Below are 21,466 nucleotides of genomic sequence, written 5' to 3' on the forward strand. Positions count from 1 at the left end.
CACTTGTCAGTCAGTTCCTTTCCGCCTCGGACGAAGCTCCGTTCACGGCCACCAGCAACCCCATCTCTTCTCTTTGGTCCGCCGCACGTGCTGCCTCGCGCCGTCTTCACGTTTCCTGGACACTGGATGCTCATGGCTCTCCTTCCATCTCCTGTGGGACGTCCACCATCTTCCCCAGTGGCAGAAATACCATCTTCAGCTCCTTTCGGCACCTCAGAAGGTCATCCAGGCTCCAGGATCTTATTCAGCTTCCAAATCAAGGAAAGGCCATGGAGTGTGTCTCCGCTGCGCGGGCTAGTTCACACTTTTTCCAAGATGGTTCCTTTCTGCGCTTCGCCGACTGGAGGTTTGTTCATCGTGCCAGGCTTAACCTGGTACCTTTGAATGCTGCCAAGCCCTGGGATCGTTCACGCAGGGGATGTCGCCGCTGCCGTTGCCCCGATGAGACCCTTCCACATGTTCTTGGGCATTGCATGAGGAACTCCAGAATCTACCAGCAACGTCATAACGCTATCGTCAAAAGGATAAAAGACGCCGCTTCCGGAAGATGGCACGTACTACATGAAAACCAGACCGTTGCCGGGACTTCCCTCAAGCCTGACCTTGTGTTGTCCAAGGATGACTGCTGCATTATTATTGACGTCACAGTCCCCTTTGAAAACCGGAGGCAAGCTTTTCGGGACGCTAGGAAGGCCAAGGAGGACAAATATCTTCCCCTCGTCGACCTCTTTCGCCGTTCCTACCGAAGTGTTCGCGTCGAAGCTATCATTGTTGGTATGCTCGGATCATGGGACCCAGAAAACGACAAGATCATCAGGAGACTATGCTCAAATAAATATGCAAACCTGATGAGAAAACTCATCGTCAGCGAGACGATAAGACATTCCAGGGATATATACATCGAACATCTTACCGGAATTCGCCAGACCCAGCAGACAAATTAAAGATGGACACTCCTGAAAAAGTTATACTACATGTATATACTGTGTGGAACTGTACACATCACATCTGTAAATATTCTTTGTTTAATGTAAATATCTAATCTAAATTTTGACAATTTTTTTATAATTTCTCTTTATCTTACTCATGCTATTATTATCAAAATCGCACTGCGTGCGTTATTGTCTGATGTGCCATGATCAGAACAATAGCTTTGTAAAATGGCATGAAATATTGAAAATATAAAAAATCTGTTCTTATCAGCTTAATATCTGATACGACGTCGACATGACGTCAAGATATTAAACTAATTTTTGCAGATAGGCTTGTGGTTAGGAATTTATTCCGCCCTCGCCACGGGTTGGCCTGCTATGGCACTACTTGCAGGATACGGCCCACAATATATCCAAAAAGCAGAAACTTCACTCACCCACTGCATCCTCAGGAAAACGTCCTTTTAAAATGGCCCCTTCAAATTTCAGAAAACCGAAGGTCTGACAACATCATACCTTTGTACGAGTGTGCGGCGACCTGCCTTTTTTTTAACTCGGGCCCCTCGTTCTTTTCCTCGGAATGGGAACATTCTGGAGCCTCGGGTTTAACCCTCGTTCTTTTCAGTGTCAAGTTCTGGTTTCTGTAAATACGAAGTTTTATTCGTATTTACAGAAATCCCATAAAATCCACATTTCTTTCCCCGTACTGTTAACAACTTACTCATTCTGTCTGACTGATTGAAGGAAGATCGGCCTCGAAATATCACTCAAATTTCATTTGCAGTAACATTTTTGTCTCATTTCATGTAAGTTTGAGAGAATTCCTATTCACATTTGCCAGATCTTTCCCACTACAGCGCGCGTATACACATTGCTTCTTTCAAAACACGAGCCTTTTTATTGTAAATAACTCTCAAAAGGGTGTAAAATGTTTGTAGGCACACTGCAGCAACAAAGATTTTTCTGTCTGTTTCCTAATGTTTTGTTTGTCTCTGTATGATTTCTAAACGCCAGCTAATTGTAATGGTCTACAATTATTGTTAAGGATTGTTGTATTTATGTTTTTATTCATTCATTCATTTATTTTGTTGGCACATTAATATTAACAAACGGGAAAATGCCAATAGATGGCTGCACTATGCAGGAAGCAGTTTATTCTGAGTTTTGAGATGGCTTGCCCGCCACTAGTGTGGAAGTGTAGAATACAAAGTAATCATTAATTGTAAATTAAAAAGTACTGTTTTATTGTACATATTACAAATGAATTTGTAAAGTGTTTTTTGTAATTTTTCTGTTTGTTTAATTGTTTTAAGTTCCTAATATTTCACTCTGTGTTTTCAAGTGCAACGTTTGAACTGAAGAGAGAGAGAGAGAGAGTATCTCTGAGTTGGAAACCATGTGCTGGACTGTGCATGTCGAGTTTGTGTCAATCAAACTCTGGCATTATGTAATGCAGTTTTGGCTGATAAATTTTACTGTCTCAATATTTGTTTAATCACAAAAAATAATTTCTTCCCAAGCATGGGCATTCGATAACTCCAGGAATATTTATTTATTTATTTTTGGTTTTGCTATTTTTATTGCCTTTGTAATTACATTTGTTTTATATTCACCTGCAGTGAAGAATGAGATTTTTCGGAGGAGGAAGCTACTCCAGAGAAATGAACACTTTCATGAATAATTATTTCATTGTCCTCTTTTCCCATCTGAAAAAAAATTGAGAAAATACGAGAATATTATGTTGCATGGTGCATAAGCTTATAAAAGCTGGAGGAAAACACCGGAATTCAGTTGTTTACTTACTGCTGTTATTGACTGTAGCGATTTCGCGTTGAGATCGGATTAACTTTTTCTACTTTGAATTTTGTTCCGGCCAACGTTTCCGTAAAACGTCCAATATAACTACTGTAAGTTATTGCGATATTGTAGAAATATCTGTGAGGATATTTCAGCATTGTGGTTCATTTGCTGTAGTAAGAATAAAATTTGCAATTGAATCTTGAATGAAATGAACTTTTGACGTCCTTGGCTTTTTAAAACTAGCCCCGCCCAAGGAGGAGGGGACTGACGCCTCCAGAATGGGAACATTAGAAAGGACCGCAAAATGATCCACTTGACTAGACAGAAATTGGTCATCCTTGTACACCTCTTTTTTTGTAACACAGGAGGAGGATGAAATAACGACATATCATAAAAAACCCCCAAGCAGCACTCGCTAACCTGAGTCTTCTGCACCCCCTTCTCCCCCTGCACGAATGCTCAGGACTTTTGAAATATGAAAAATTGAAAGTGAATTCATCACGCCAGAGAATTCTGCATCGCTTCTCGGCCTTTTGGCTAAGATCAAAGTGTAGTATCTGTTCTTATCAGCTTAATATCTGATACGACGTCGACATGACGTCAAGATATTAAACTAATTTTTGCAGATAGGCTTGTGGTTAGGAATTTATTCCGCCCTCGCCACGGGTTGGCCTGCTATGGCACTACTTGCAGGATACGGCCCACAATATATCCAAAAAGCAGAAACTTCACTCACCCACTGCATCCTCAGGAAAACGTCCTTTTAAAATGGCCCCTTCAAATTTCAGAAAACCGAAGGTCTGACAACATCATACCTTTGTACGAGTGTGCGGCGACCTGCCTTTTTTTTAACTCGGGCCCCTCGTTCTTTTCCTCGGAATGGGAACATTCTGGAGCCTCGGGTTTAACCCTCGTTCTTTTCAGTGTCAAGTTCTGGTTTCTGTAAATACGAAGTTTTATTCGTATTTACAGAAATCCCATAAAATCCACATTTCTTTCCCCGTACTGTTAACAACTTACTCATTCTGTCTGACTGATTGAAGGAAGATCGGCCTCGAAATATCACTCAAATTTCATTTGCAGTAACATTTTTGTCTCATTTCATGTAAGTTTGAGAGAATTCCTATTCACATTTGCCAGATCTTTCCCACTACAGCGCGCGTATACACATTGCTTCTTTCAAAACACGAGCCTTTTTATTGTAAATAACTCTCAAAAGGGTGTAAAATGTTTGTAGGCACACTGCAGCAACAAAGATTTTTCTGTCTGTTTCCTAATGTTTTGTTTGTCTCTGTATGATTTCTAAACGCCAGCTAATTGTAATGGTCTACAATTATTGTTAAGGATTGTTGTATTTATGTTTTTATTCATTCATTCATTTATTTTGTTGGCACATTAATATTAACAAACGGGAAAATGCCAATAGATGGCTGCACTATGCAGGAAGCAGTTTATTCTGAGTTTTGAGATGGCTTGCCCGCCACTAGTGTGGAAGTGTAGAATACAAAGTAATCATTAATTGTAAATTAAAAAGTACTGTTTTATTGTACATATTACAAATGAATTTGTAAAGTGTTTTTTGTAATTTTTCTGTTTGTTTAATTGTTTTAAGTTCCTAATATTTCACTCTGTGTTTTCAAGTGCAACGTTTGAACTGAAGAGAGAGAGAGAGAGAGTATCTCTGAGTTGGAAACCATGTGCTGGACTGTGCATGTCGAGTTTGTGTCAATCAAACTCTGGCATTATGTAATGCAGTTTTGGCTGATAAATTTTACTGTCTCAATATTTGTTTAATCACAAAAAATAATTTCTTCCCAAGCATGGGCATTCGATAACTCCAGGAATATTTATTTATTTATTTTTGGTTTTGCTATTTTTATTGCCTTTGTAATTACATTTGTTTTATATTCACCTGCAGTGAAGAATGAGATTTTTCGGAGGAGGAAGCTACTCCAGAGAAATGAACACTTTCATGAATAATTATTTCATTGTCCTCTTTTCCCATCTGAAAAAAAATTGAGAAAATACGAGAATATTATGTTGCATGGTGCATAAGCTTATAAAAGCTGGAGGAAAACACCGGAATTCAGTTGTTTACTTACTGCTGTTATTGACTGTAGCGATTTCGCGTTGAGATCGGATTAACTTTTTCTACTTTGAATTTTGTTCCGGCCAACGTTTCCGTAAAACGTCCAATATAACTACTGTAAGTTATTGCGATATTGTAGAAATATCTGTGAGGATATTTCAGCATTGTGGTTCATTTGCTGTAGTAAGAATAAAATTTGCAATTGAATCTTGAATGAAATGAACTTTTGACGTCCTTGGCTTTTTAAAACTAGCCCCGCCCAAGGAGGAGGGGACTGACGCCTCCAGAATGGGAACATTAGAAAGGACCGCAAAATGATCCACTTGACTAGACAGAAATTGGTCATCCTTGTACACCTCTTTTTTTGTAACACAGGAGGAGGATGAAATAACGACATATCATAAAAAACCCCCAAGCAGCACTCGCTAACCTGAGTCTTCTGCACCCCCTTCTCCCCCTGCACGAATGCTCAGGACTTTTGAAATATGAAAAATTGAAAGTGAATTCATCACGCCAGAGAATTCTGCATCGCTTCTCGGCCTTTTGGCTAAGATCAAAGTGTAGTATCTGTTCTTATCAGCTTAATATCTGATACGACGTCGACATGACGTCAAGATATTAAACTAATTTTTGCAGATAGGCTTGTGGTTAGGAATTTATTCCGCCCTCGCCACGGGTTGGCCTGCTATGGCACTACTTGCAGGATACGGCCCACAATATATCCAAAAAGCAGAAACTTCACTCACCCACTGCATCCTCAGGAAAACGTCCTTTTAAAATGGCCCCTTCAAATTTCAGAAAACCGAAGGTCTGACAACATCATACCTTTGTACGAGTGTGCGGCGACCTGCCTTTTTTTTAACTCGGGCCCCTCGTTCTTTTCCTCGGAATGGGAACATTCTGGAGCCTCGGGTTTAACCCTCGTTCTTTTCAGTGTCAAGTTCTGGTTTCTGTAAATACGAAGTTTTATTCGTATTTACAGAAATCCCATAAAATCCACATTTCTTTCCCCGTACTGTTAACAACTTACTCATTCTGTCTGACTGATTGAAGGAAGATCGGCCTCGAAATATCACTCAAATTTCATTTGCAGTAACATTTTTGTCTCATTTCATGTAAGTTTGAGAGAATTCCTATTCACATTTGCCAGATCTTTCCCACTACAGCGCGCGTATACACATTGCTTCTTTCAACACACGAGCCTTTTTATTGTAAATAACTCTCAAAAGGGTGTAAAATGTTTGTAGGCACACTGCAGCAACAAAGATTTTTCTGTCTGTTTCCTAATGTTTTGTTTGTCTCTGTATGATTTCTAAACGCCAGCTAATTGTAATGGTCTACAATTATTGTTAAGGATTGTTGTATTTATGTTTTTATTCATTCATTCATTTATTTTGTTGGCACATTAATATTAACAAACGGGAAAATGCCAATAGATGGCTGCACTATGCAGGAAGCAGTTTATTCTGAGTTTTGAGATGGCTTGCCCGCCACTAGTGTGGAAGTGTAGAATACAAAGTAATCATTAATTGTAAATTAAAAAGTACTGTTTTATTGTACATATTACAAATGAATTTGTAAAGTGTTTTTTGTAATTTTTCTGTTTGTTTAATTGTTTTAAGTTCCTAATATTTCACTCTGTGTTTTCAAGTGCAACGTTTGAACTGAAGAGAGAGAGAGAGAGAGTATCTCTGAGTTGGAAACCATGTGCTGGACTGTGCATGTCGAGTTTGTGTCAATCAAACTCTGGCATTATGTAATGCAGTTTTGGCTGATAAATTTTACTGTCTCAATATTTGTTTAATCACAAAAAATAATTTCTTCCCAAGCATGGGCATTCGATAACTCCAGGAATATTTATTTATTTATTTTTGGTTTTGCTATTTTTATTGCCTTTGTAATTACATTTGTTTTATATTCACCTGCAGTGAAGAATGAGATTTTTCGGAGGAGGAAGCTACTCCAGAGAAATGAACACTTTCATGAATATTTCATTGTCCTCTTTTCCCATCTGAAAAAAAATTGAGAAAATACGAGAATATTATGTTGCATGGTGCATAAGCTTATAAAAGCTGGAGGAAAACACCGGAATTCAGTTGTTTACTTACTGCTGTTATTGACTGTAGCGATTTCGCGTTGAGATCGGATTAACTTTTTCTACTTTGAATTTTGTTCCGGCCAACGTTTCCGTAAAACGTCCAATATAACTACTGTAAGTTATTGCGATATTGTAGAAATATCTGTGAGGATATTTCAGCATTGTGGTTCATTTGCTGTAGTAAGAATAAAATTTGCAATTGAATCTTGAATGAAATGAACTTTTGACGTCCTTGGCTTTTTAAAACTAGCCCCGCCCAAGGAGGAGGGGACTGACGCCTCCAGAATGGGAACATTAGAAAGGACCGCAAAATGATCCACTTGACTAGACAGAAATTGGTCATCCTTGTACACCTCTTTTTTTGTAACACAGGAGGAGGATGAAATAACGACATATCATAAAAAACCCCCAAGCAGCACTCGCTAACCTGAGTCTTCTGCACCCCCTTCTCCCCCTGCACGAATGCTCAGGACTTTTGAAATATGAAAAATTGAAAGTGAATTCATCACGCCAGAGAATTCTGCATCGCTTCTCGGCCTTTTGGCTAAGATCAAAGTGTAGTAAATCGGTCGAGTTGCCGATACTTTTTCATCTTTTTTGGTCACTTCTTACTGTTTTTACAGGTAGACTGGTGGCTAAAGATGTTTCCTGTTTCTAGGCCTCGCCCACCGCCGAGGCCCCGCCCACCGCCTGGAGTTCGGAGCCCTGGAAGACGCTCACCGCCTCCTGAAGCCAGTTTTGGAGTCCTGGATGCCGGAGCAGGTTCCCATACGGTGCATGGAGTCCCTGGAGACGTTCCTGTTGTAGCTGTTGACCGTGGAGTGCCTGCCGTTCCCGCTGGAGGTCCTGTTGCTGGATCCATTGGAACCTGTTCCCGTGCTGTTCATGGAGTCCCTGGAGCAGCTGTTGACCATGGAGTGCCCGCCGTTCCCGCTGGAGCTATCCCTGGATCCAATGGAGTCGTCCCTCTTGCTCCGGGATCAGCCGCTGATGCTTCCCAAGCCATCCCTGGATCTATTGGAGCCTCTCCTGGTGCGCCTGATGCAGAAGCTGAGGCCCCCGGATTGTCTGAGGCCATTCCTGCCTACCCTGGAGCTTCTGAAGACATCCCTCTGACGGCCGGAGCCTTCCCGGTTGCATCTGTCCCTGGATTGATCCAATCCGTTCCGGCTACTTCCCAAGTCGCCGCTGCAGACCATGGATCCTCCGATGGAAACTCTTGTGTCGTCGCTGGATCTGCCGGAGCTATTCTTGCCCTTGGAGCGAGTGCCTCTCCCGAAATTGCCACTGGAGGTTCCAGAGCTGTTCCTGCATCTTCTAGTGCCACTGCTCATCCTGGAGTCGCCGCTGTGGTCCCTAGTGCCACGCCTTGCCTGCCCGGAGCCGGCTCGTCTGCCAGGAGTGTGCCCACCTACTACTACGGGAGTATCGCCACTAGTGAAGCCACGCCCACCGGGTTGTCCTCCTTGCCCAGACACGTGCCAGCTTTCGTTACACCCTCTGGACCGCCCCTTTCCAAAGGTGGACACTTACGCCAACTGTTGGATAGAATTCAAGCCAAGACTTCTGGCTGCACACCGCTCCTACCGGTGGTCACTTGTCAACCTAGTGAACGAAGGACACCAGAGGGTTCATCACTCGCCAAGTCTGCTCACACGTCCTCCTCTGCCAAGGACACGCCCACCACACCCCAGTCTGCATTCGCATGCTACGTCTGCGGATTGGAGTGTACGAGCAGAAGGGGCCTCAGAAGGCATACAAGGACGCACGTGCAGGAGAAAGACAGTCAGCTCCACCCACCTCCTGACAGAAGGGTAGCTGCGAGCATTCCTGGGTCATTGATCTCGCCCGTATGTCATCATACACGGGCTCGGACGGCGGCTGGTCATGCCTGCTCATCGAACACACTCACGAGCTCACCCCCACGCACTTACGCTGAAGCTCTTTCTTCGCCATCCATGAGAGAGAGTTCTGCTCATCCTGCTTCAACCGGTCCTCTCTGCGCAGTGATCACCTCCACCGCGGGGACGGAGTCTCTGACGTCCAACGTACCTGCTAAATCCAAGGTGTTTCCTGCGGAGAACACAAGGAACTTGCTGCCACCTTCGGAGACGTCAATCCCGTCGACACCATACTTCACCCTCCCGGCCAGGAATTCTACTCCCACCGTCATACCTGGACCAAAGACTAATGCTTCCACACCTCAACTGGCGTCTGCCGTCACCTGCCCGGATTGTGGTCGCTCCTGCCTGAATAAGAAACAGCTGCGGTCCCATCGTCACCTCCGTCACAGACAGGCTCCGCCTCCCACCTCTCCTGGAGACGATGACTTTACCTCCTCAACTCCTGAGACACTGACTGACGCCGCTTCTTCACCGCCCGCTGCTCCTGCACCAGGCCCCGTCCACACGGACTGCACTGCCTCTGGCTCAACAGACGCTGCTCCTCAACCTGCTTTAACTGCCACTGTCCCGGTGACCACTTCGCCTAGTAAAGACCTACCTGGTGAATCCGATGTCGCACCTCAAGTACCCTGCCAGACACGCTTGGATACTACCTCCAGCGCGGGAGACACGACTGATGCGGAGGTCCTCATCCTATGCCTCACTCCCTCAGAAAGGACTGATCTGCTCTCTACTGAATTGCCCGCACCAGACAGCAATGTAATACGCTCACATGCTGCTACGACTTCTACTGAGCAAATTGCACCTGGCCCACGTCCTAGCAGGCCATTGCAGAACCTGTCAGTGAGGGAGCCTTTGCCTATGCCCACTCATGTGGAGAATCATGAGTCCTGCCCAGAGACATCCTGCCGACGTGACTCTATTGTCCATCTACTCTTCCCGATGCAAGACACACTCCACTGCACCGAAAGGGACTGCCATAGGACATTCCATTCGAAACGCTGGACCCAACTCCGCCACTCGCTCTGCAGACACCTCTTGTACACACATGGCATAGATGTTGCTAGCACTCGGAACTGGTGTGCACACTGCCTATTGCCCATCGCCGTTAAGGTCTCGACCCATCAATGCTTTAGAGACCGGCCCGTAGTCGTCGAATCGGGCATTCAACATCGTTGGAGATGTACCCAGTGCGACTTCTCATGCCAAACACGGGGTGGATTCCTTAACCACCAAGCACGCCACCGACGTGAACGGCAGCGCTTACTCCAGCCACCTCTAGTGACGCCTCTCCTTCCCTCCACCTCGGCAAGACGACAGGCACGGACTGCACGATTCCGTACATCTCGCCAAGATGATGCTAGAACTGATGGACCTTCCACTGCCTACCAATCGACAAGTGCAACAGACCCTAATACCTTGCCCTATCAAGAGGATGCCGCACCTCCAGGAACAGACACGAGGACTACCCCACAGGTTGATGCGCCTTTGACTGACAATCTGGGAACCAACCCTTCCTTTGAAGAACACTCCCCGGAGCCGTCCTTCCCGGATTCGCCTTCACCTACCGGTCCTACAGTTACACCCGACTCACCGGTTCCAGAAGCCGTATCGGATGATGCCGAGAGATCTCCACTGGGTGGTGTAGAAATACAAGTCACGTCCCCCCTTGAACACTTCGTAGAACGACTGGAAGAGTTTTCCGACCCGATGACCACTGAGCAGTGGGATGCCTTTTCCACGTTACTTGACGAGATCTTGATGGCCGCCGCGAGTGCAGTTCGTCTTCCTCCCGCTAGCGAGGATGTAAGTGGAAACAACAACAATTCCGCCAAGATACGTGATGACCCAAAGTTGCTCCAGAAACTCTACCGTCGTAACCGACGCAGAGCGGTCCGACTGATTTGCGGGGATGATTCACAGAGATGCCCAATTGGAAGACAGGATATACAAGATCACTTTGCTGCTGCCCTATGCAACAACCGAGTTGACACCTCAGTGTACACCTCACCATCCCCTCTCCCCAGAGAACTTGACCTCTCTCCATTTTCTCCTGCAGAGATCGCAAGGAAACTCTATTCAGCTGAAAACTCGGCACCCGGACACGATCGACTCTCATACAACCATTGGAAGGCCGTTGATCCGGACTGTACAGTACTCGCAGCCATCTTCAACATCTGCTTGAAAGCTAGGAAAGTCCCTGCAGCTTGGAAAGACTCTCGTACTATCCTGTTACCCAAAGGGGGTGACCCGCATAACATCAAAAACTGGCGTCCTATCTCGCTGAGTGTTACGATTGCCAAGCTGTTCTGTGGTTGCCTGGCACGACGGTTCACTTCTTGGCTCATCGACAACTGCATCCTTTCCCCGTCACAGAAGGGATTTCTGCCCTTCGACGGGGTGTTTGAAAATAACTTCGTTGTTCAGCAGAGAATCCAGCTAGCACGGACCAGCCAATCTGACACCTGCCTGGCGTCATTGGACCTATCCAATGCCTTCGGATCCGTGCCCCACGATGCAATTTTTGCTGCGCTTCGAGCCTCTGGAGTTGGGAATCATTTCACCGAGCTGATACAGGAGCTGTACACGGATGCGTCCACACGCGTCTTCACAGAGGAAGGCCCCACGGATCCAATTCCAATTGACATCGGAGTACGTCAGGGTTGCCCCCTAAGTGGGCTGTTGTTCAACTTGACCATCAACCCGATACTTGTCGCAGTCCAAGGGCAAAGTCCTCTACACCGCATACTGGCGTATGCCGACGACCTACTGCTACTCGCGCCCTCCCCTGCGGAGCTGCAAACTCAACTCAATCTGACGCACAACCTGGTTGGAAAGCTTGGCCTCTACATCAACCCCAGAAAATGCTTCTCCCTACATATCTCCGGAGCTCGCCCAACAGGTGTCCGCCACTCTCAGTTCTCGATCGACGGCACTGCCATCAGGTGTCTTCGTGAGGGTGAAGGTGAGGAATTTTTGGGGAAACCAATTGGATTCAACCAACCACCGGACATCGAGGCACTCAATACTTACCTACAGAAATGCGAGATGATCCTGAATTCGCCACTTGCTCCCTGGCAGCGCATTGACGCGCTCAAATCCTTTGTGTTTCCATCAATGGATTTTGATATGAGGACGGCCCGGTTGAAGAAAACCGACTGGGCAAAGATTGACTCACATGTGCGCCCGCTACTAAAGAGGACTCTCAACCTACCTCCCGAGGCGGCAAATGAATATCTTTACGGCGCGAAGGAATCTGCATGCTTTGGTATCCCGCTGGCTGCCGAAAGCTCAGATATAGCAAGGATTGACAGCGCTTTCAAGTTGCTCACTTCATTGGACCCTGGGATACAACAGCTCGCTTGGGAGGACCTTACGCGACTTGTAAGTGGACGACTGAAAAGGGTTCCTTCCTTCTCTGAGATTGCAGCTTTCCTTTCGGGATGTGACGAAGACTTTCCCAGGAGCACCTCCAACCCAATTTCATCAGTTTGGTCCGCGGCCAGAAGCGCAGCCCGTCGCCTAAAAGTCACGTGGACAATTTCTGACGACCACACTGTGGAGATCTCTCATGACGGTACCACCATAACAGCCGGCAAGCGACGCCTTGTATTCCGCACCCTGCGGAATGCCATCAAGAAATCCCGCGCAGAGAAACTCATCACTTATCCCAACCAGGGCAAGGCGATGGAATGCGCAGCGGCTGCCAAAGCAAGCTCTCACTTTTTCCGGAACGGGGCATTTACACGATTCGCCGACTGGCGATTTATACATCGTGCAAGGCTAAACCTCGTCCCCCTGAACGGTGTTCGTCGCAATGTGAATGGCTCCCGTGGCTGCAGAAGATGCAACTTTGAGCTCGAGACCCTCCCGCATGTCCTCTGCCACTGCATGAGATACAGCCGTCTCTACCAAGCGAGGCACAATGCAGTGGTAGAGAGGATTAAAAAGGCAGCCAGTGGAAGGTGGCAGCTCCTCTCCGAGAACCGGCCAGTCAGAGGACTCCCGCTACGCCCGGACATCATCCTAACAAGAGACAACGCATGCCTCATCCTAGACATAACAGTTGCTTTTGACAACCGTCGGTCTTCATTTGATGCTGCTCGCCGAGAGAAGATGAACAAGTACCGTCCGCTAATCGAAGCACTGAAATCTACATACAACGATGTGCGCGTAGAAGCAATTGTAATCGGAGCACTAGGATCATGGGATCCAAACAACGATAAAGTTCTCAGCAGGATCTGCAGCAGGAAGTACGCATCACTTATGCGAAAGCTCATCGTAAGTGAAACAATAAGTAAATCAAGGGATATCTATGTGGAGCATCTCACGGACGTCAGACAGGAGAACTGGTAAATTTAACATGGACTCACTGAACTATCCGATTAAGTGTTCACAAAGTACAAACCCCCGAAATATGTAAGTAGAAAGAAAAACCTAGTATGTTGTACATAAGTGCTTGGTTCTGAAAATAGTTGTTGTACATATCTGCTTCGCTCTGTAAATAATTGTAAATAGAAAATTAATGTATAATAGAATTGTAAAATGATATTTCTGCCACGCAAATATCATTCTTCTGTAAAGTGGCCAAAAGTATTGTTCAATAAAAAACATCTGTTCTTATCAGCTTAATATCTGATACGACGTCGACATGACGTCAAGATATTAAACTAATTTTTGCAGATAGGCTTGTGGTTAGGAATTTATTCCGCCCTCGCCACGGGTTGGCCTGCTATGGCACTACTTGCAGGATACGGCCCACAATATATCCAAAAAGCAGAAACTTCACTCACCCACTGCATCCTCAGGAAAACGTCCTTTTAAAATGGCCCCTTCAAATTTCAGAAAACCGAAGGTCTGACAACATCATACCTTTGTACGAGTGTGCGGCGACCTGCCTTTTTTTTAACTCGGGCCCCTCGTTCTTTTCCTCGGAATGGGAACATTCTGGAGCCTCGGGTTTAACCCTCGTTCTTTTCAGTGTCACGTTCTGGTTTCTGTAAATACGAAGTTTTATTCGTATTTACAGAAATCCCATAAAATCCACATTTCTTTCCCCGTACTGTTAACAACTTACTCATTCTGTCTGACTGATTGAAGGAAGATCGGCCTCGAAATATCACTCAAATTTCATTTGCAGTAACATTTTTGTCTCATTTCATGTAAGTTTGAGAGAATTCCTATTCACATTTGCCAGATCTTTCCCACTACAGCGCGCGTATACACATTGCTTCTTTCAACACACGAGCCTTTTTATTGTAAATAACTCTCAAAAGGGTGTAAAATGTTTGTAGGCACACTGCAGCAACAAAGATTTTTCTGTCTGTTTCCTAATGTTTTGTTTGTCTCTGTATGATTTCTAAACGCCAGCTAATTGTAATGGTCTACAATTATTGTTAAGGATTGTTGTATTTATGTTTTTATTCATTCATTCATTTATTTTGTTGGCACATTAATATTAACAAACGGGAAAATGCCAATAGATGGCTGCACTATGCAGGAAGCAGTTTATTCTGAGTTTTGAGATGGCTTGCCCGCCACTAGTGTGGAAGTGTAGAATACAAAGTAATCATTAATTGTAAATTAAAAAGTACTGTTTTATTGTACATATTACAAATGAATTTGTAAAGTGTTTTTTGTAATTTTTCTGTTTGTTTAATTGTTTTAAGTTCCTAATATTTCACTCTGTGTTTTCAAGTGCAACGTTTGAACTGAAGAGAGAGAGAGAGAGAGTATCTCTGAGTTGGAAACCATGTGCTGGACTGTGCATGTCGAGTTTGTGTCAATCAAACTCTGGCATTATGTAATGCAGTTTTGGCTGATAAATTTTACTGTCTCAATATTTGTTTAATCACAAAAAATAATTTCTTCCCAAGCATGGGCATTCGATAACTCCAGGAATATTTATTTATTTATTTTTGGTTTTGCTATTTTTATTGCCTTTGTAATTACATTTGTTTTATATTCACCTGCAGTGAAGAATGAGATTTTTCGGAGGAGGAAGCTACTCCAGAGAAATGAACACTTTCATGAATATTTATTTCATTGTCCTCTTTTCCCATCAGAAAAAAAATTGAGAAAATACGAGAATATTATGTTGCATGGTGCATAAGCTTATAAAAGCTGGAGGAAAACACCGGAATTCAGTTGTTTACTTACTGCTGTTATTGACTGTAGCGATTTCGCGTTGAGATCGGATTAACTTTTTCTACTTTGAATTTTGTTCCGGCCAACGTTTCCGTAAAACGTCCAATATAACTACTGTAAGTTATTGCGATATTGTAGAAATATCTGTGAGGATATTTCAGCATTGTGGTTCATTTGCTGTAGTAAGAATAAAATTTGCAATTGAATCTTGAATGAAATGAACTTTTGACGTCCTTGGCTTTTTAAAACTAGCCCCGCCCAAGGAGGAGGGGACTGACGCCTCCAGAATGGGAACATTAGAAAGGACCGCAAAATGATCCACTTGACTAGACAGAAATTGGTCATCCTTGTACACCTCTTTTTTTGTAACACAGGAGGAGGATGAAATAACGACATATCATAAAAAACCCCCAAGCAGCACTCGCTAACCTGAGTCTTCTGCACCCCCTTCTCCCCCTGCACGAATGCTCAGGACTTTTGAAATATGAAAAATTGAAAGTGAATTCATCACGCCAGAGAATTCTGCATCGCTTCTCGGCCTTTTGGCTAAGATCAAAGTGTAGCCTTTTGGCTAAGATCAAAGTGTAGTAAATCGGTCGAGTTGCCGATACTTTTTCATCTTTTTTGGTCACTTCTTACTGTTTTTACAGGTAGACTGGTGGCTAAAGATGTTTCCTGTTTCTAGGCCTCGCCCACCGCCGAGGCCCAGCCCACCGCCTGGAGTTCGGAGCCCTGGAAGACGCTCACCGCCTCCTGAAGCCAGTTTTGGAGTCCTGGATGCCGGAGCAGGTTCCCATACGGTGCATGGAGTCCCTGGAGACGTTCCTGTTGTAGCTGTTGACCGTGGAGTGCCTGCCGTTCCCGCTGGAGGTCCTGTTGCTGGATCCATTGGAACCTGTTCCCGTGCTGTTCATGGAGTCCCTGGAGCAGCTGTTGACCATGGAGTGCCCGCCGTTCCCGCTGGAGCTATCCCTGGATCCAATGGAGTCGTCCCTCTTGCTCCGGGATCAGCCGCTGATGCTTCCCAAGCCATCCCTGGATCTATTGGAGCCTCTCCTGGTGCGCCTGATGCAGAAGCTGAGGCCCCCGGATTGTCTGAGGCCATTCCTGCCTACCCTGGAGCTTCTGAAGACATCCCTGTGACGGCCGGAGCCTTCCCGGTTGCATCTGTCCCTGGATTGATCCAATCCGTTCCGGCTACTTCCCAAGTCGCCGCTGCAGACCATGGATCCTCCGATGGAAACTCTTGTGTCGTCGCTGGATCTGCCGGAGCTATTCTTGCCCTTGGAGCGAGTGCCTCTCCCGAAATTGCCACTGGAGGTTCCAGAGCTGTTCCTGCATCTTCTAGTGCCACTGCTCATCCTGGAGTCGCCGCTGTGGTCCCTAGTGCCACGCCTTGCCTGCCCGGAGCCGGCTCGTCTGCCAGGAGTGTGCCCACCTACTACTACGGGAGTATCGCCACTAGTGAAGCCACGCCCACCGGGTCGTCCTCCTTGCCCAGACACGTGCCAGCTTTCGTTACACCCTCTGGACCGCCCCTTTCCAAAGGTGGACACTTACGCCAACTGTTGGATAGAATTCAAGCCAAGACTTCTGGCTGCACACCGCTCCTACCTGTGGTCACTTGTCAACCTAGTGAACGAAGGACACCAGAGGGTTCATCACTCGCCAAGTCTGCTCACACGTCCTCCTCTGCCAAGGACACGCCCACCACACCCCAGTCTACATTCGCATGCTACGTCTGCGGATTGGAGTGTACGAGCAGAAGGGGCCTCAGAAGGCATACAAGGACGCACGTGCAGGAGAAAGACAGTCAGCTCCACCCACCTCCTGACAGAAGGGTAGCTGCGAGCATTCCTGGGTCATTGATCTCGCCCGTATGTCATCATACACGGGCTCGGACGGCGGCTGGTCATGCCTGCTCATCGAACACACTCACGAGCTCACCCCCACGCACTTACGCTGAAGCTCTTTCTTCGCCATCCATGAGAGAGAGTTCTGCTCATCCTGCTTCAACCGGTCCTCTCTGCGCAGTGATCACCTCCACCGCGGGGACGGAGTCTCTGACGTCCAACGTACCTGCTAAATCCAAGGTGTTTCCTGCGGAGAACACAAGGAACTTGCTGCCACCTTCGGAGACGTCAATCCCGTCGACACCATACTTCACCCTCCCGGCCAGGAATTCTATTCCCACCGTCATACCTGGACCAAAGACTAATGCTTCCACACCTCAACTGGCGTCTGCCGTCACCTGCCCGGATTGTGGTCGCTCCTGCCTGAATAAGAAACAGCTGCGGTCCCATCGTCACCTCCGTCACAGACAGGCTCCGCCTCCCACCTCTCCTGGAGACGATGACTTTACCTCCTCAACTCCTGAGACACTGACTGACGCCGCTTCTTCACCGCCCGCTGCTCCTGCACCAGGCCCCGTCCACACGGACTGCACTGCCTCTGGCTCAACAGACGCTGCTCCTCAACCTGCTTTAACTGCCACTGTCCCGGTGACCCCTTCGCCTAGTAAAGACCTACCTGGTGAATCCGATGTCGCACCTCAAGTACCCTGCCAGACACGCTTGGATACTACCTCCAGCGCTGGAGACACGACTGATGCGGACGTCCTCATCCTATGCCTCACTCCCTCAGAAAGGACTGATCTGCTCTCTACTGAATTGCCCGCACCAGACAGCAATGTAATACGCTCACATGCTGCTACGACTTCTACTGAGCAAATTGCACCTGGCCCACGTCCTAGCAGGCCATTGCAGAACCTGTCAGTGAGGGAGCCTTTGCCTATGCCCACTCATGTGGAGAATCATGAGTCCTGCCCTGAGACATCCTGCCGACGTGACTCTATTGTCCATCTACTCTTCCCGATGCAAGACACACTCCACTGCACCGAAAGGGACTGCCATAGGACATTCCATTCGAAACGCTGGACCCAACTCCGCCACTCGCTCTGCAGACACCTCTTGTGCACACATGGCATAGATGTTGCTAGCACTCGGAACTGGTGTGCACACTGCCTATTGCCCATCGCCGTTAAGGTCTCGACCCATCAATGCTTTAGAGACCGGCCCGTAGTCGTCGAATCGGGCATTCAACATCGTTGGAGATGTACCCAGTGCGACTTCTCATGCCAAACACGGGGTGGATTCCTTAACCACCAAGCACGCCACCGACGTGAACGGCAGCGCTTACTCCAGCCACCTCTAGTGACGCCTCTCCTTCCCTCCACCTCGGCAAGACGACAGGCACGGACTGCACGATTCCGTACATCTCGCCAAGATGATGCTAGAACTGATGGACCTTCCACTGCCTACCAATCGACAAGTGCAACAGACCCTAATACCTTGCCCTATCAAGAGGATGCCGCACCTCCAGGAACAGACACGAGGACTACCCCACAGGTTGATGCGCCTTTGACTGACAATCTGGGAACCAACCCTTCCTTTGAAGAACACTCCCCGGAGCCGTCCTTCCCGGATTCGCCTTCACCTACCGGTCCTACAGTTACACCCGACTCACCGGTTCCAGAAGCCGTATCGGATGATGCCGAGAGATCTCCACTGGGTGGTGTAGAAATACAAGTCACGTCCCCCCTTGAACACTTCGTAGAACGACTGGAAGAGTTTTCCGACCCGATGACCACTGAGCAGTGGGATGCCTTTTCCACGTTACTTGACGAGATCTTGATGGCCGCCGCGAGTGCAGTTCGTCTTCCTCCCGCTAGCGAGGATGTAAGTGGAAACAACAACAATTCCGCCAAGATACGTGATGACCCAAAGTTGCTCCAGAAACTCTACCGTCGTAACCGACGCAGAGCGGTCCGACTGATTTGCGGGGATGATTCACAGAGATGCCCAATTGGAAGACAGGATATAGAAGATCACTTTGCTGCTGCCCTATGCAACAACCGAGTTGACACCTCAGTGTACACCTCACCATCCCCTCTCCCCAGAGAACTTGACCTCTCTCCATTTTCTCCTGCAGAGATCGCAAGGAAACTCTATTCAGCTGAAAACTCGGCACCCGGACACGATCGACTCTCATACAACCATTGGAAGGCCGTTGATCCGGACTGTACAGTACTCGCAGCCATCTTCAACATCTGCTTGAAAGCTAGGAAAGTCCCTGCAGCTTGGAAAGACTCTCGTACTATCCTGTTACCCAAAGGGGGTGACCCGCATAACATCAAAAACTGGCGTCCTATCTCGCTGAGTGTTACGATTGCCAAGCTGTTCTGTGGTTGCCTGGCACGACGGTTCACTTCTTGGCTCATCGACAACTGCATCCTTTCCCCGTCACAGAAGGGATTTCTACCCTTCGACGGGGTGTTTGAAAATAACTTCGTTGTTCAGCAGAGAATCCAGCTAGCACGTACCAGCCAATCTGACACCTGCCTGGCGTCATTGGACCTATCCAATGCCTTCGGATCCGTGCCCCACGATGCAATTTTTGCTGCGCTTCGAGCCTCTGGAGTTGGGAATCATTTCACCGAGCTGATACAGGAGCTGTACACGGATGCGTCCACACGCGTCTTCACAGAGGAAGGCCGCACGGATCCAATTCCAATTGACATCGGAGTACGTCAGGGTTGCCCCCTAAGTGGGCTGTTGTTCAACTAAACCATCAACCCGATACTTGTCGCAGTCCAAGGGCAAAGTCCTCTACACCACATACTGGCGTATGCCGACGACCTACTGCTACTCGCGCCCTCCCCTGCGGAGCTGCAAACTCAACTCAATCTGACGCACAACCTGGTTGGAAAGCTTGGCCTCTACATCAACCCCAGAAAATGCTTCTCCCTACATATCTCCGGAGCTCGCCCAACGGGTGTCCGCCACTCTCAGTTCTCGATCGACGGCACTGCCATCAGGTGTCTTCGTGAGGGTGAAGGTGAGGAATTTTTGGGGAAACCAATTGGATTCAACCAACCACCGGACATCGAGGCACTCAATACTTACCTACAGAAATGCGAGATGATCCTGAATTCGCCACTTGCTCCCTGGCAGCGCATTGACGCGCTCAAATCCTTTGTGTTTCCATCAATGGATTTTGATATGAGGACGGCCCGGTTGAAGAAAACCGACTGGGCAAAGATTGACTCACATGTGCGCCCGCTACTAAAGAGGACTCTCAACCTACCTCCCGAGGCGGCAAATGAATATCTTTACGGCGCGAAGGAATCTGCATGCTTTGGTATCCCGCTGGCTGCCGAAAGCTCAGATATAGCAAGGATTGACAGCGCTTTCAAGTTGCTCACTTCATTGGACCCTGGGATACAACAGCTCGCTTGGGAGGACCTTACGCGACTTGTAAGTGGACGACTGAAAAGGGTTCCTTCCTTCTCTGAGATTGCAGCTTTCCTTTCGGGATGTGACGAAGACTTTCCCAGGAGCACCTCCAACCCAATTTCATCAGTTTGGTCCGCGGCCAGAAGCGCAGCCCGTCGCCTAAAAGTCACGTGGACAATTTCTGACGACCACACTGTGGAGATCTCTCATGACGGTACCACCATAACAGCCGGCAAGCGACGCCTTGTATTCCGCACCCTGCGGAATGCCATCAAGAAATCCCGCGCAGAGAAACTCATCACTTATCCCAACCAGGGCAAGGCGATGGAATGCGCAGCGGCTGCCAAAGCAAGCTCTCACTTTTTCCGGAACGGGGCATTTACACGATTCGCCGACTGGCGATTTATACATCGTGCAAGGCTAAACCTCGTCCCCCTGAACGGTGTTCGTCGCAATGTGAATGGCTCCCGTGGCTGCAGAAGATGCAACTTTGAGCTCGAGACCCTCCCGCATGTCCTCTGCCACTGCATGAGATACAGCCGTCTCTACCAAGCGAGGCACAATGCAGTGGTAGAGAGGATTAAAAAGGCAGCCAGTGGAAGGTGGCAGCTCCTCTCCGAGAACCGGCCAGTCAGAGGACTCCCGCTACGCCCGGACATCATCCTAACAAGAGACAACGCATGCCTCATCCTAGACATAACAGTTGCTTTTGACAACCGTCGGTCTTCATTTGATGCTGCTCGCCGAGAGAAGATGAACAAGTACCGTCCGCTAATCGAAGCACTGAAATCTACATACAACGATGTGCGCGTAGAAGCAATTGTAATCGGAGCACTAGGATCATGGGATCCAAACAACGATAAAGTTCTCAGCAGGATCTGCAGCAGGAAGTACGCATCACTTATGCGAAAGCTCATCGTAAGTGAAACAATAAGTAAATCAAGGGATATCTATGTGGAGCATCTCACGGACGTCAGACAGGAGAACTGGTAAATTTAACATGGACTCACTGAACTATCCGATTAAGTGTTCACAAAGTACAAACCCCCGAAATATGTAAGTAGAAAGAAAAACCTAGTATGTTGTACATAAGTGCTTGGTTCTGAAAATAGTTGTTGTACATATCTGCTTCGCTCTGTAAATAATTGTAAATAGAAAATTAATGTATAATAGAATTGTAAAATGATATTTCTGCCACGCAA

General features: G+C 47.0%; 3 non-coding genes and 3 pseudogenes across 3 annotated transcripts; all 6 read left to right on the forward strand.

Moving 5' to 3' along the window:
* Positions 1–1,147: 1,147 nt before the first annotated feature.
* Positions 1,148–1,343, forward strand: LOC146994662 (U2 spliceosomal RNA). Its single transcript, XR_015044293.1, has one exon. It is a non-coding gene; the product is annotated as a U2 spliceosomal RNA (small nuclear RNA).
* A 1,906-nt stretch (positions 1,344–3,249) lies between these two features.
* On the forward strand, positions 3,250–3,442 carry LOC146994663 (U2 spliceosomal RNA). Its single transcript, XR_015044212.1, has one exon. It is a non-coding gene; the product is annotated as a U2 spliceosomal RNA (small nuclear RNA).
* A 1,906-nt stretch (positions 3,443–5,348) lies between these two features.
* LOC146994664 (U2 spliceosomal RNA) lies at positions 5,349–5,541 on the forward strand. The gene has a single exon (XR_015044213.1). It is a non-coding gene; the product is annotated as a U2 spliceosomal RNA (small nuclear RNA).
* A 1,902-nt stretch (positions 5,542–7,443) lies between these two features.
* On the forward strand, positions 7,444–7,593 carry LOC146994665 (U2 spliceosomal RNA; annotated as a pseudogene).
* Positions 7,594–13,388: 5,795 nt separating this feature from the next.
* Positions 13,389–13,590, forward strand: LOC146994666 (U2 spliceosomal RNA; annotated as a pseudogene).
* Positions 13,591–15,496: 1,906 nt separating this feature from the next.
* On the forward strand, positions 15,497–15,671 carry LOC146994667 (U2 spliceosomal RNA; annotated as a pseudogene).
* The last annotated feature ends 5,795 nt before the right edge of the window (positions 15,672–21,466 follow it).

The sequence above is a fragment of the Stegodyphus dumicola genome, chromosome 11 (genome assembly GCF_044657685.1).
Source record: "Stegodyphus dumicola isolate Sdum_Otavi_A_Nest chromosome 11, ASM4465768v1".
Taxonomy (NCBI): Eukaryota; Metazoa; Arthropoda; class Arachnida; order Araneae; family Eresidae; genus Stegodyphus; species Stegodyphus dumicola.